At 36.0% G+C, this 16759-nt stretch overlaps 1 protein-coding gene and 1 pseudogene across 2 annotated transcripts in view; both read right to left on the reverse strand.

Annotated features, from left to right (window-relative positions):
* The window catches only part of CAMK4 (calcium/calmodulin dependent protein kinase IV), a 228562-nt gene that overhangs the window by 74650 nt on the left and 137153 nt on the right, over positions 1–16759 (reverse strand). The gene's annotated exons all lie outside the window — the stretch shown is intronic.
* Positions 3773–4174, reverse strand: LOC114048255 (annotated as a pseudogene).

Consider the following 16759-nt stretch of genomic DNA (forward strand, 5'->3'; position numbering starts at 1 on the left):
ACAAAACCCCCGAAACTTGGGACAGTACATTCTCCACACTGGAAGCAGACCCCTACCTTAACAAAGAGTTTATAACTCAAATAATTGGCTGGGATCATAAGCAAACTGTGCAAAAAAAAAAATCAGACCATAGAATCCTTCTTTGGTGACAAGATGATCAAAACATACAACGAGAAGAAGGCAACAAAGTGAAAACTCCTACATCCAAAGCCTCCAAGAAAAATATGAATCAGTCCCAGGCCATGGAAGAGCTCAAAAAGGATTTTGAGAGGCAAGTAAACAAAATAGAGGAAAAACTGGGAAAAGAAATGAGTGATGCAAGAAAATCATGAAAAACAAGTCAACGGCTTGCTAAAGGAGACCCTAAAAAATACTGAAGAAAATAACACCTCAAAAATAGACTAACCCAAATGAGAAAAGAGGTCCAAAAAGCCAATGAGGAGAATGCCTTAAAAAGCACAATTGGCCAAATGGGAAGGAAAAGGAAGTCCAAAAGCTCACTGAAGAAGATACTTCCTTAAAAATTAGAATGGAGAGATTGGAAGCTAATGACTTTATGAGAAATCAAGACATTGTAAAACAAAACCAAAAGAATGAAAAAAATAGAAGACAATGTGAAATATCTCATTGGAAAAACAACTGACCTGGAAAATAGATTCAGGAGAGAGAATTTAAAAATTATTGGACTATCTGAAAGCCATGATCAAAAAAAGAGCCTAGACATCATCTTGCAAGAAATGATCAAGGAAAACTGCCTTGATATTCTAGAACCAGAGGGGAAAATAGAAATGGAAAGAATCCACCAATCACTTCCTGAAAGATATCCCCAAAGGAAAACTCCTAGGAATATTGTAGCCAAATTCCAGAGTTCCCAGGTCAAGGAGAAAATATTGCAAACAGCCAGAAAGAAACAATTCAAGTATTGTGGAAACACAATCAGGATAACACAGGATTTGGGAACTTCTACATTAAGGAACCACAGGGCTTAGAGTAGGATATTCCAGAGGTCAAAGGAAATAGAATTACAGCCAAGAATCACCTAACCAGCAAAATTGAGTATAATCCTTCAGGGGGAGAAATGGACATTCAGTGAAATAGAGGACTTTCAAGCATTCTTGATGGAAAGACCAGAGTTGAATAGAAAATCTGACTTTCAAATATAAGACTCAATAGAAGTATGAAGAGGTAAACAGGAAAGAGAAATCATAAGGGACTTATTAAAGTTGAACTGTTTACAATCCTACATGGAAAGATAGTTGGAGGGGAAAAAATTATATGTATGGATAGACAAACAGACAGACAGACAGATAGATAGATAGATAGATAGATAGATAGATAGATAGATAGATAGGTAGGTAGGTAGATGGCACAGGGTGAGTTGAAGATGAACGGGTGATATCTGGAGAATAAAACTAAGGGGTGAGAGAAGATTATACTGGGAGAAGGAGAATGGGAGAGGTAGAATGGGGTAAATTAACTCACATAAAACAGACAAGAAAAGGCTTTTAGAGTGGAAAGGAAGTGGGGGAAGGTGAGAGGGAATGAGTGAATCTTATTCTCATCTGATTTGGCTTAAGGAAGGGATAAAATACACACTCAATTGGGTATGGAAATCTATCTTACTCTACAGGAAAATAGGGGGAAAGGGGATAAGAGACCCGGGGGGGTGATAGAGGGGAGAACAGATTTGGGGAGAGGGTATTCAGAAGCAAACACTTCTGAGGAGGGACAGGGTGGAAAGAAAGAATAGAATAAACAAGGGGTGGGATAGGATAAAGGGAAATACAGTTAGCATTCCACAACATGACTACTATGGAAGTGTTTTGCATGACTACACATGTATAATCTGTATTGAGTTGCTTGCCTTCTCAATGAGGGTGGGTGGAGAGGGAGGAAGGGAGAAAATTTGGAACCCAAAGTTTTAAAAACAAATGTTAAAAATTGTTTTCACATGCAACTGGGAAATAAGATATACAGTCAATGGGGCATAGAAATCTACCCTGCCCCACAAGAAAATAGAAGAGAAAGGGGATAAGAGAAGGGAAGGCAGATTTGGGGAAAGGGTATTCAGAATGCATGCTGTCTTGGGGTGGGAGGAGGAATGAGATGGGGAGAAAATTTGGAACTCAAAATCTTGTGGAAGTGAATATTGAAAACTAAAAATAAATCAATTAATACAGAGCAAAAAAAAGGAAATATTCTATGCTCATTTTTATTAATGTAAAAAAAATTCTCCATATATGAATCTATTTCCCTGTTTTGTTACTTAAGGGTTTCTATACCATATTTAAAACTATAAACAAGGCTATCATTGATGTGCCTTTGAAAAATAAAATACTTTATAAAACTTAATAGTTTTCAAAATGCTTGTTGCGTTTTGTGATGTCTAGTGCCCCCTTTAATTCTGATTTGATTTACACTTGCTGTTTAAAAACATTATCAAAATAAAAGAGTGATATGGATAGAAGGCCAGTTTGAATCAGAAAGAGCTTAGTTCAAGCCCTAACAGATATTAATTGTATAGCTATGAAGAAGGTCATTTGAACTCTCAGGTCCCCTCTAAGATTCTTAGTTATAGATGAGTTTCTAATCTGGAAGGATTGACGTTTCTACACCAGACAATCCTTATACTAATGATATAATGAGTCTGGACCAAAAATATGAATAGACAACTTTACTGCCTGCAGAGGAATAGGTAGCTTTTATCTTATAATAAAAAATTAAATTTTTCTAGTGCAAAAAACAAAGCAAGAAAGACTTGAATTTTAGGTTGGAGAATGTATCATCCACTGGAATTCAGTGTCTCAGAAAAAGTGGTTGAGTGGACTTTTTTAGAGCTTTAGGGATGTCTATATCAAGATACAGAGAAAGTAGGGGACAGAAAAATTGAACAATTCACAGCCAAGAGACAGTCTAGACCAAATGATAGTCTAAAGTAGAGAAGGAAGGAAACACCATCCTACTAGGAAATACCCTGAGATTATCACTTGCTTCCAATATACATTGGTTTTCTTGATCTTTTTTTAAAAATTATTCAACAATGATAATTTACTTTCAGTATATTATTTTAAAGAAAAAGCAAGTTTCAAAAACAGCAAAAATTTTCTGAAATTCTGTACCAGTTTTCATAGAAGTTACTAATATGTGACCTGGTGTTGGATGTAAAAATTAGACACAGGCTGGTTTCCCTCCTGGTCATATTTATTCAGATGGTCCTAGAATTTTTGTTCTAAAGTACCTATCATTTTTGAGAGAATCAATTTGGTTTATCTAATAAAGTAAACATTTTTTCTATGTGGCCATTTCTCTCTATAGCGTACATATATATATGTATATATTTAAAATGTATGTGTGTACACATATGTATATATAAATATATGTGTATATATACATATGTGTGTATATACATAGGCATGTGTATAATTTGTGTGTGTGTGTTTGTGTGTATATATACATATATAATCACTAAAATGGCTTTTGGGAGCATCAAATATACCTGTTAAAACTTTCATATTATATTTTAATTCATATTAATTTATTTTATTAATTTATATTTTTAAAACCATTAAAAGTGTTAAAATTTTTATATTACCCCAATTTTTAACTAAAGGAAAACTGATAAGCTTTTTTTCTTCTTCATATATGTGAAAAAGAAAGCACGAAAGCAAAGCTGAAATATACAGTTACTACCCATGGAGAAACAGTGGTATTTGACTGTTGTGGTCTTTATACCAGCAATTCTACCCATGGCAGATGTCCACTTCTTGCTGGACTAAACCATTTTGTTGGCAATTAAGACACGAATGATGGACTCCACTCCTCCAGCATCAAGTACCATTTCATGCCACAGCAATAACACAGCACTGCTGTTTTCAGAGGGACTTTCAAAGCCTTTATAAATACATTTTGTTAGAAGAGCCATATGTCAAGAGACTAAACTGCTTTTTCAGCAATCTGAGCTTTAAAAGAGATAAGTGCCTTCAGGATAATGCTGCCTACTCCATCCTTAACAAACTGACTCCTGATGTTGATCAGAGAATTTTTCAGATCTGCTTGTAATATCATTCTAGTTGTAGCCCTTGCCCTCATTCTTTTTGCCCATGAAGTTGTCCTCTTCATATTTATCCATATCCACCTTCCAGAACCAGGCCATCAACACCTTGTGCTTTGACATTCCCAAGCCAAACTAGATTGGAATAACCATTCCCTCCCATCTTCCTGCTGTTGTCATTTGTTGTCATTGTAGTCATCATGGTTACTGTTGTCAAAGAGTGGTCCTGCCACCTCTATGGTGTAATGCCTTACCCCAGGTGCCCACCTGTCCAGACCTCTAGCTCTGCTTCTGGCTCCCCTGGATTTCTAGACAACATCATTTAAGGTATACTGGGGTAGAAAAATGACCAGTGATCTATTCTTTTCCCATCCACTGACTCACTCTCTTCTTTGAAATGGGAAATGATTCATTCTGTTTTCACTCGGATACGCAACACATTGCTTCCATAGAAACTCCACTTTTTGAATCTCATTGTATCTAAAAATTTTTTTCTCTCATGAAAACAAAAAGCTTGGTAAGAAGCTACCATAGAAAAGGAATGGAAAAGAAGAGAGGTTCAAAGGTAAATTAAGAAGGGGAAAAGGAGCCAGAGTGGGGAAGGAGAAAGCAAAGTAGGAAAGAACAAGCATGGGGTGGAGAGTGTATTTACCTCTTAGCATAGTCCCTTATGGTGGTGAAAGATGGACAGCAACAAGCTACCAAGCGCTAGCCCCATTCACTAACCAGGGAACAGAACTTAGGGTAGGCATGGGGAATCTGTGGCCTTAAGGCCTCATGTGGCCCTATAGGCCCTCAAGTGTGGCACTTTGACTGAATTCAAACTTTACAGAACAAATCCCCTTAATGAAAGAATTTGTGTATCTCCCCTTAAATAAAAGGATTTGTTCTGTGAAGTGTGCATTCAATCAAAATGCCATACTTGAGGGCCTAGAGGGCCACATGTGGCCTCAAGGCTGCAGGTTCCTCAGCCCTGGATTAGTGGTAGGGGAGGGGCCCTCCCATGGGACAGCATCCTCTCTGACACCACAATGATTGACACTGTACTGGAAATAAGGCATGGTAGAAAAGAGCAATCTACAGAGAAAACTCTACAAGTCAATGACAGAAAGTGTCTAGAGGGGAGAGCCAAGAATGGATAGCTTGGAAGCTTTGATTGCCTGAAGAATACAAAGAAGAGAGAGACCAGATAAATACAGGGGTCATGAATCAGAGACTGAAGTTCTCAAATAAAAATAAAGAGAAGATGAATAATAAAGAGTGAGAGAAATTCTTTTTGGAAAGGGGTGCAAAAAATAAAATTTTAAAAACTAATGAATAAGACTAGCTGAAGGGGAGGAGATGAAGGAGGAATCTACTTTACTAACAGGAAAAAAGGAGAAGAAATACATAACCAGATAAAAGCAGGAAAGAAAAAGGAACTAATAAACAAAAGCCTAAATGGAAAGTAGTAATAAATGAAAAGAGGGAATCAGAGGTGAAGGAAAAAAAGCCAGTGAAAACAGGGTCACCTTGAAAAAAAAAAGATTAAAGTAACTGAAGGAAAATAATACTGTGTTCACAGCAGAAGAGGGGGAGATCATAACTTTAAAAAACTGAATTTTAAAAACAGATGGAGGAAAATATAAATTTAACTCATAACTTCAAATGTGAATAGATTAAACAGTCCAATACGACAAAAAAGCAAGGAAGAAAACAAGGCCCTACAATCTGTTGTTTGTAAGTAACATTAAAAAGAAAACCTCAATATAAAAGTGAGGGGATTGAAAAAAGTGTATTATACATCAAATGTATCCCAAAAAGAAGGATATGCAATAATGACTAAGCAAAACAAACATTACTGTGATGTGTGTAATGAATACAGAGAAGTATGGAAAGAGCTATATCAGCTGAGGCATAGAGAAGTAAAGAAAGCCAGGATAACAATATACATAGTAACAATGGAAAGAACAACACACCAAAAAAATCAAAGGTAAATCTAACAAAATTATAAAGATCAAGTGGGACCACTCCCCTTTGTGGAGGTGGGAAGTCCACGGGTGTTACACTTTGCATGTTTTCAGACTTTTTCAATGTATTGATCAGTTGTGCCTTTTTCTCCTCTCCAAAAAATGCTATTTGTTTTATGGTGTGGTTCTCTGGGAGGGGGAGGGAAAAGGATATATGGGATATTATAGTGATGTGAGAATCAGAAAATATTAATAAAAATTCATCTTAAAAAAGAGGAAATAGCTGTAAGATATATGTACATATGTATGTATGTATGTATGTGTGTATGTATGTATGTATGTATTACTCCAATCTGGCTCATATCATAAAAGTGGGGGGAGGGAGGGAAGGAGGAAACCATGACCCCAAGGAGTATTTTATGACCAATAAAAGGTTGGAAAGACAAGTCACATCCAACCCTTCCCAGGACAGTCAACTATGGGGCTCTTCAAGTCAATCATACTTACCATCCACCCACTGTCCACTCAGTACTCCTTCACTTTTCCCCCTCCCACCACTATGTAAGCCCCCAAAATCTTCCCTTTTAATAGGTGTTGAGTGTTGGCCCTTCAAGGCAATATAACATAACCATACCAGTTGGGAATTCATTTTCTCACAGAATTCCCACTATACTGCCATAGCATAATTAACCATATCAATAAGAAAATAAGCAAAAATCATATGATTATCTCAATAAATGCAGAAAAAACTTTTGATAAAATGCTGTATGTTTCTATTAAAAAAAACTAGAAATCAGAAAAGAATGGAGCTTTCCTTAAAATAAGTAACATCTATCTAAAAACCACCAGTAAGCATTATCTGTGATTAGGATAAGTCTTTCCAATAAGATTAGGGGTGAAGCAAGGATGCCTGTTATCACCACTCATAATTAATAGTGTACTAGAAGTGCTAATTAGTAACAATAAAACAAGAAGAAGAAATTGAAAAAATTAGAATAGGCAATGAGGAAACAAAACTCACTCTTGCAGACAATATGATGGTATACTTAGAGAATTCTAGAAAATCAACTAAAAAAGTAGATGAAATGATTAATATCTCCAGCAAAGTTGCAGGATATAAAATAAACCCACAGAAATCATTAGCATTTCTACAGATTACCAACAAAATCCAACAGGAATAGACAGAAATAACTGAAGACAACATAAAATGCTTGAGAGTCTACTTGCCAAGACAAACCCAGGAACTATATGAACACAATTACAAAATACTTTTCACACAAATAAAGTCAGATCTAAACAAGTGGAGAAATATTCATTGCTCATGTGCTGGCTGAGCCAATATGATAAAAATGACAATTCTGCCTAAATTAATTTACTTATTCAGTGCCATATCAATTAAATTACCAAAAAAATTTATCTTATTGAGCTAGAAAAAAATCATAATAAAATTCATCTGAAAGAACAAAAAGTGAAGAATATCAAGTAAATCAATTTTAAAAAATGAAGGTAGGTTGCTTAGCAGTACAAGATCTGAAACTATATTGCAAAGCAGTAATCATCAAAACAATCTAGTATTGGCTAAGAAATGAATGGTAGATCAGTGGCATAGACACCATACACAGTAGCAAGTGACCGTAGCAATTTAGTGTTTGACAAACCCAAAGATCCAAGATTTTGGTATAAGAAATCACTGACAAAAATTGCTGGGAAAATTGGAAAGCAGTTTGGCAGAAACTCGATATAGACCAATATTTCACACTATATGCTGAGATAAGGTCAAAATGGGTACATGACATAGACATAAAGGGTGATAGTATAAACAAATTAGGAGAGCCTGGAATATATTATATGTCAGATTTGTGGAGAAGGGAAGAATTTATGACAAAAAAGAGATAGAGAACTTTGCAGGTTGTAAAATGGATAATTTTGATTATATCAAATTAAATCAAATTAAAATCAAATCAAATTAAAAAAAACAATCCCATCAAGATTAGAAGGAAAGCAAGAAAGTGGGAAAATTTTTACAGCAAGCTTCTCTGATGAAGCCTCATTTCTCAAATATAGAGAATATTAAGTAAAATTTATAAGAATACAAGTCATTTCCCAATTGATAAATGGCCAAAGGATACGAACAGGCAGTTTTCAGACAAAGAAATCAAAACTATCTATAACCATATAAAAATGCTCTAAATCACTATTGATTAGAGAAATGCAAATTAAAAAAAAAACTCTGAGGCATTGGCTAATCAGATTGGCTAATATGACAGAAAAGAAAAATGACAAATGTTGAAAGAGATGTGGAAATGAGATATTAATGCACTGTTGGTAGAGTTGTGAACTGATCCAACCATTCTGGAGAGTGATTTGGAACTTTGCCCAAAGGGCTATAAAAATGTGCATTACCTTTGACCCAGCAATACCACTACTAGATCTATACACCCAAAGAGATCAAAGAAAAAGAAACAAACCTTATATGTACAAAATATTTCTAGCAGCTTTTTTGTTGAGGCAGTAATTGCAAATTGAGGGCATGTTATTAATTGGGGAATGACTGAATAATTTGGGGTATATGATTGTGATGGAATACTATTGTGATATAAGAAATGTTGAGGAGGATGCTTTCGAAAAAGCCTGGGAAGACTTATATGAACTGAAGCAAAGTGAAATGAGCAGAACCAAGAGAATATTGTATACAGTCACAGCAATATTATACAATGATCACCTGTGAAGGACTTAACTATTCTTGGCACTACAAAGTTCGAAAATAATTCCAAAGGACTGATGGTGAAAAATGCTATTCACCTCTAGAAAAAAGAACTGATGGCATATTAATGCAGATTGAAGAATTTATTATTCTTTATTACTCTTGGTTTTTTTGGTCTGTGTTTTCTTTTGCAACATGGCTAATATGGAAATGTTTTGCATGATTGCATATGTATAATCTATGCCAAGTTGTTTGCCTTCTTAAGGAGGAGGGAAGGAAAGGAGGGAGGAAGAAAATTTGGAACTGAAAATTTGAAAAAAGAATGTAAACAATTTTCATTGTCATGTAATTTTTTTACTAATAAATTTATTTATTTTTAGTTTTCAACATTTACTTCCACAAGATTTTGAGTTCCAAATTTTCACTCCATCTCACCCCTCCCCCCACCCCACGATAGCGTGCATTCTAAATACCCCTTCCCCTAGTCTGCCTTCCCTTCTATTTCTTCCCCACTTCCCTTTCTATTTTCCTATAGGGCAGGATAGATTTCTGTACCCCATTTCCTGTATTTCATATTTCCCAGTTGCATGTGAAAACATTTTTTTAAACATGTGTTTTTAAAACTTTGGGTTCCAAATTTTCTCCCTTCCTCCCTCCCCACCCACCCTCATTGAAAAAGCAAGCAACTCAATATAGGCTATACATGTGCAGTTATGCAAAACACTTCCATAGTAGACATGCTGTGAAAAACTAACTCTATTTTCCTTAATACTATCCTGCCCCCCCATTTATTCTATTCTTTCTTTTGACCCTGTCCCTCCTCAGAAGTATTTGCTTCTGATTACCCCTTTTCCCAATCTGCCCTCCTCTCTGTCATCCCCCTACTCTCTTGTCACCTTCCTCTCCTATTTTCCTGTAGGGTAAGACAGATTTCCATACCCAATTGAATGTGTATGTTATTCCCTTCTTAAGTCAAATCCCATGAGACTAAGATTCACTCATTCCCTCTCACCTTCCCCCATTTCCCTTCCACTGTAAGAGCTTTTTCTTTTCTGTTTTTTGTGAGATAATTTACTCTGTTCTACCTCTCCCTTCTCCTTCTCCTAGTATAATCCTCTCTCACCCCTTAATTTTATTCTCCAGATAAGACCCCTTCATCTTCAACTCACCCTGTGCCATCTATCTATCTAACTACATATGTATATTTTTTTCCCTCCAACTTCCCTAATACTGACAAAGGTGTCATGAGTTACAAATATCATCTTTGCATGAAGGAATTGTAAACAGTTCAACCTTAATAAGTCTCTTATGATTTCTCTTCCCTGTTTACCTCTTCATGTTCCACTTGAGTCTTGTATTGGAAAATCAAGTTTTCTATTCAGCTCTGGTCTTTTCATCAAGAATGCTTGAAAGTCCTCTATTTCACTGAATGACCATTTTTTCCCCTGAAGAAGTATACTCAGTTTTGCTGGGTAGGTGATTCTTGGTTGTAATCCTATCTCCTTTGCCCTCCGGAATATTATATTCCATGTCCTGCGGTCCCTTAATGTACAAGCTGCTAAATCTTGTGTTATCCTGATTGTGTTTCCACAATACTTGAATTGTTTCTTTCTGGCTGTTTGCAATATTTTCTCCTTGACTTGGGAACTCTGGAATTTGGCTACAATATTTCTGGGAGTATTCCTTTGGGGATCTCTTTCAGGAGGAGATCGGTGGATTCTTTCCATTTCTATTTTCCCCTCTGGTTCTAAAATATCAGAGCAGTTTTCCTTGATCATTTCTTGAAAGATAATGTCTAGGCTCTTTTTTTGATCATGGCTTTCAGAGAGTCCAATAATTTTTAAATTCTCTCTCCTGGATCTATTTTCCAGGTCAGTTGTTTTTCCAATGAGATATTTCACATTGTTTTCTAATTTTTCATTCTTTTGGATTTGTTTTACAGTGTCTTGATTTCTCATAAAGTCACTAGCTTCCAATTGGTCTATTCTAATTTTTAAGGAAGTATTTCTTCAGTATCTTTTGGACTTCCTTTTCCATTTGTCCAATTTTGCTCTTTAGGGCATTTTTCTCTTCGTCGGCTTTTTGGACCTCTTTTGCCATTTAGGTTAGGCTATTTTTTAAGGTGTTATTTTCTTCAGTATTTTTTTGGGTCTCCTTTAGCAAGCTGTTAACTTGCTTTTCATGATTTTCTTGCATCACTCTCACTTCTCTTCCCAGTTTTTCCTCTACTTCTCTTACTTGCTTCTCAAAATCCCTTTTGAGCTCTTCCAAGGCCTGGGATTGATTCATATTTTTCTTGGAAGTTTTGGATGTAGGAGCTTTGACTTTGTTTTCTTCTTCTGGTTGTATGTTTTGATCTTCTTTGTCTCCAAAGTAAGATAATATAGTCTGACTCTTTTTGCGCTGCTTGCTCATGATCCCAGCCAATTCATGCCATGTAATTAAGAGAAAAATAAAATAGAATTTTTTTTCAAATCTGGATATGTGGGTCATAACCATACGCTTCAGTGGGCTAAGGACCAAATAAGTCCCTTAAGTCAGGACATTGATGTTACTTATGTTCATTGGATGCTCTCTAGGCCAAGTGGAGAATCTACCTTGGAAAGATCAGAATAGTATGATACCTTGTTGTTCTTGATCTACCTTATAGTCTCATATTGATTATATTATCCCTTTTCTACCATCTCAGGTCAAGAGGTTGCTCTCAGTGAAGCTGATTCAATATATATGTATCAATGACATCTGTCTACCTATTTATCTGTCTAGTATATGTATAAATGATGTATACAATTTTTGTACCATGGAAGATACTGTCAAAGCTCTCACAGAATCTATCTTTCTTCTGGGGCAGCTAGGTGGCGTAATAGATAGAGCTCCAGCCTTGGAGTCAGGAGGACCTCAGTTCAAATTTGGCCTCAGACACTTGAAACTTACTACGGGGCAAGTCGCTTACCCCCGATTGCCTCACCAAAAAGGGGGGAAAAAAAGAATATATTTTTCTTCATGGCTAATGCAGGAATGATTTTTATGACTATACATATTTGTAATGTGTTTAGGTCTTTTGCCTTCTAATTGATTGGAGAGCGAAAGGAAAGAGGGAAAGAATTTGGATTGGAAAGTCAAAAGAATATATATCCATCTTCCTTATGTCTCCTTTCTACCCTCTTAAAATGGGTTATCTGATTTGGGCACCCATTTTTAATGTCAAAATCTGAAACAGGGCCCAATGCCATCACATTCACTGGGTTTTCCACTTCTTTTTCCATCCTCAAGTAGCTGGTATCATTTAATATTGTAATGGACTTTTGAAACAACAGCTTTAGCATCACCATCCTGATATTGAAGGAAAGATACTACACTTGACGGTGATATCTGATGAGTCAGCACTAGTCCAAAAAAGGAGAAGGGCTTTCCACTCTAGCAGGTTTTTTGAATCTGACCTCCAGAAAGATGCACCTGTTAAGGATTCACTACTTTTTGACACAGATGCAATTTACCCTCTTCAATCCTTTCTTTTCTTTTTCCATTTATTTATTTTATTTTATGTATTAAAACAAACATTTCCATAACATAGTGCGATAAAAAAATATGATTGTACATGAAATTGCAAATCTATTATGTAAAACGCTGTTCCTTTTAAATATATAAGAAAGTTATCAAGTAAATTTCTTTTTTTTTCCTTTCCCCACCCCCCTAGAGATGGCTACCATTAGACACAAATAGATATATATGTAAAATTATTCTATATAAACTTCTATTTATCAGTTCTTTCTCTGGATGCAGACTACATTTTTCTTCATATGTCCTTTGTAGTTAATTTTGATATTTATAATAGTCAAAATGACTTATTTGCTCAATGTTCTTTTTTTTGATGGGAAGAAGTCTCTTTATTTTGGTAGGTTATTAGAAGATTCAAGGTCTCCCCATAGTTTAAGTCCTGAGGGTGTCTTGGCACAGTCTTCAACTGCCTAGACCTGTCACAGGTAATATTGCCATGTCCTGGAAAGCTTCCTGAAGCCCACCCCTATGTGCTGAGCAGAAAGTGGTGCCCCTGACCATCCTCAAAAGCCCAGCCAGGAAGGAGGAGGCTATGTCTGTGTAAACAGGAGCAGCTCTTCATTGTGCTGACTGTGGTGGTGGGGTGGGGAGGAGGAAAATTCAAAAGTGCTTGACGTATTGTCTAGTGAGTAGGATAGTGAGCACTATCCTAATTTTAGAAATAAGGAAACTGAGGATTGAAAGAGGCTAAGTGACTTGCTCAGGGTTGTGGTGCTAGTGTCTGAGGCAGGATCTGAACTCATATCTTTCTGTCTCCAAGTGTAGCCCTCTATCCACTAAGGACACTTAACTGCCTCAACTTCCTAGTTTCTTTCTCTTTTGGAGAGAATACATTAGACCAGAGGTGTCAAATCTGAGACCCAAAGGGGCCTGCTAAACTCCTGCAAGCTGGTTGAACCATATGGAAAAGTAATTAGGGAACACTTAATAAAATAAATAGAAAATACAATAGAAAATAGATGCTAATTTGTGGTTTTCTAAGTCAATATGTAGCCAGCGATTTGATTTTGACACCAATTCTACTAGACAGTAACCTCTGTGAGGACAGGAATTACGTCTTAATGACACACAGCAACAAGCGTAATGTCATGACTGTGATAGAAAGATAATCCGTATGTTTTACATAAAGAAATGAATGGTCAGATTTCTCTTCCTGTTAGAAATAGAATCTGCATATCTGTCTTTGAGTTTGGGTAGTAGACTCCTAAGAAGCCTATATACAAATCCTCCCTTTGCCTCTTCTCTGTCAGACAGAAAATTAAATAAAACTCAATTTTTATCCATGTCTAACACTTATCTTACAAGAACACTAGTAGGGCAACAGTCACTTAGGTGGCAGGTCATACTACACCCATCCCAATTTATGAGCATCTGGAACCAAAAAAACATAATCCAGAGAACTAGAGTTAACACAAGGTATTCCATCAACCACCTGCAGTTTACACACTTTTAATGTTAAGGGTTCCTTCACCTGAGAAATCCAGCACAGTGAGGAAACTTATCAAAATGAAGAGCCATTAAAACAAACATCTGTTTATATTTCCCAGAGAATCAAGGAACCTTGGAAAGTTAAGCAGTGGATTATAGAAAAGTAAAGGTAGAGGCTTCCAAAGAAATGGGCAACTAAGTGGGGCAGTGCACAGAGTGTCAGCCCTGTGGTCAAGAGGACCTAAGATCAAACCCAGTCCCAGATGCTTAGTTATGTCACCCTAGGTAAGCCACCCAAACCTGTTTGCCTCAGCAAAAAAAGATTCTTAAAACAACATCGCTGTTTCTGTATACAGTGGTTCTGCTAATTTTGCTCTTCATTATTTCATGCAAATCTTTCCTTTTCTAAGATCATTAAGCTCATCGTTTCTTATAGCATAGTAGTAGTATTCCAATACAATCATATACCACAACTTGTTCAGTCATTCTTATTTAACTGGGTCTTGAGGCTTTTGACAAGTGAAAGGTTCCATCTGATCAGTAGAAATCGTTCACTTTCCCTTTCATTAGCACATTCTTTTCCCCCAAGGAAAATTTCAAGGTGGTACATACAACTTCTTTCTATAAAGGTTTTGAAAGACCACCGGGGTGAATTATTGGCTGGGGGTGGTGGGAAAAGGGTGGCGGGAGTGTATTACGTTTATAAAATAAAGAGGAGGTAAAGTTATCTTTTTATAGTCACAGTGAATGGGAATTCACCTGGAATAAAGGATATTCTTTAGCTATCTTGACAATAATCTAAGTTCCTGAATGAAGAATGAAGGGGAGATTTCATCTAATTACAACAGAAGAAGGGGTAACCCTTTAGTAGATGCCTCTAAAGGGGCCAAATTTTGGTATCTAGATGGGCTTCTTGGGGAGAAGGTTTTGGCTGATAGGTTAGGGAAAATTGGTTTTTATTGATTTATAGCACAGGGTGAATTATAGCATTAGCTCAGACCTGATGTTGATTACATGCAAGCAGCCTATGACCACTTAGATACCTGGCTACAAATGACCTGGACCTGTGATGGAACCCAATGATGCTGTTGGAGCTGCCATCATCTGTGCCATGAATCTGACATTCCTGGTGCTGCTCCTTCTCATTATAGTTGTTTTTCTATCAGGAAATCTCCTGTGAACTGCCCCTGACACTAACACTACTTTGTGGAGTTACTTTTAAAAGAACCTTTTGTTTTATTTTATTCTTTGATTACTTGTATCAAGTTCCTCCACCAGTGCTGTTGATGAGGCCAGAGTTATTTTAAGACTATTTTCATGGTGAAAGGTCTCCTAGAAAATTTACTAAAGACTGGTAAATAGTTGAAGTGTTAACTTGTCTTATGTAGCCTAGGCTGGTCATTTAAAGGAATGAAAAGGCCATTTAGCTTTCTTGTTTCCTAAGGAATAAAAAGCCTAGCCTATGATGAATTGGTGTGAGAGATTTTAGCGAAATTCCCATTACCCTTCTGACCTACTATGTCCCAGTTGCTGTGGTAAATACAGTGGTAGAAGGGAGTAGTGTTTTACCTGAGTCAGTATTGTTTGTTTGTTTTTAATTTTTACTTTGAGAATTGTCTCAGGGCAGCTAGGTGGTGCAGTGGATAGAGCACCTGTCCTGGAGTCAGGAGGACCTGAGTTCAAGTCTGACCTCAGACATAAAACATTCACTAGCTGTGTGACCCTGGGCAAGTCACTTAACCCCATTGCCTAGACAAAAAAAAAAAAAAGAATTGTTTCCTTTTAAATTATTCTAAGTAAAGTTGCTTTTACTACATTTTATGGCTCACAAGTGTTTCATTGCATTCTTTTTTTGTTGTTCAATTTTTTAAAGTTTTATTTTTAATTTATGGAATAAAACAAACATTTCCATAACATGGTACAATAAAAAAGACAATTGCACATGAAACTGCAAACCAACTATGCACAACTTGCTATTCCTTTCAAATATATAACAAAATTATTATGTAATTTCTTTTTTTTCTTCCCTCTCCCCACCCCACCACTGTAAAGATGTCTACTATTAGACACAAATAGATATATATGTAAAATTATTCTATACATGTGTCTATTTATCAGTTCTTTCTCTGGATGCAGATAGCATCTTTCTTCACATGTCTTTTATAATTCATTTGGGTATTTATAATAGTCAAAATAACTTATTCACTCAAAGTCATTCTTAAAACAATATTGTTGTTACTATACACAGTGTTGTCTTGTTTCTGCTCATTTCACTCTTCATTATTTCGTCCAAGTTTTTCCATGTTTTTCTAAAATCATTGAGCTCATCATTTCTTATAGCACAGTAGTGCTATCATATAACCACAATCATATAACACAACTTGTTCACTATTCCCCAGTTGATGGGCATCCCTCCAGTTTCCAGTTCTTTACCATGACAAAGAGAGCTGCTGTAGCCATTTTAGAACACAGAGGTTCTTTTCCTTTTCCCCTAATTATCTTAGACAATAGATAAGTAGTGGTATTTCTCGGTCAAAGGGTATAGGTATTTTAATAATTTTTGGGCATAATTCAAGATTGCTCTCCAAAATGGTTGGATCAGTTCACAATTCCACCCACAATGAATTAGTGTCCCAATTTTTCCACATCCCCTCCAACATTTGTCACTTTCCCCTTCAATCATTTTAGTTAATCTGGTAGTTATAAAATGATATCTCAAGGTTGTTTTTATTTGCATTTCTCTAATCAAAAATGATTTAGAGCATTTTTATATGATTATAAACTTTTGATTTCTTCATCAGAAAACCGTCGTTCAAATCCTTTGACCATTTATCAATTAGAGAATGACTTATATTATTACAGATTTGATAAAGTTCTTTATTTTCAATATGAGACCTTTATCTAATAAACTGTCTATAGAAACTTTCCCCGAAGTTTCTGCTTTCCTTCTAATCTTGGCTATGTTTATTTTATTTGTACAAGACCATTTTAATTTAATGTAATTGAAATTATCCATTTTATGTTTTCACATGCAACTGGGAAATAAGAAATACAGGAAATGGGGTATAG

Source organism: Vombatus ursinus, unplaced genomic scaffold, assembly GCF_900497805.2.
Source record: "Vombatus ursinus unplaced genomic scaffold, bare-nosed wombat genome assembly UNPS02014792.1, whole genome shotgun sequence".
Taxonomy (NCBI): Eukaryota; Metazoa; Chordata; class Mammalia; order Diprotodontia; family Vombatidae; genus Vombatus; species Vombatus ursinus.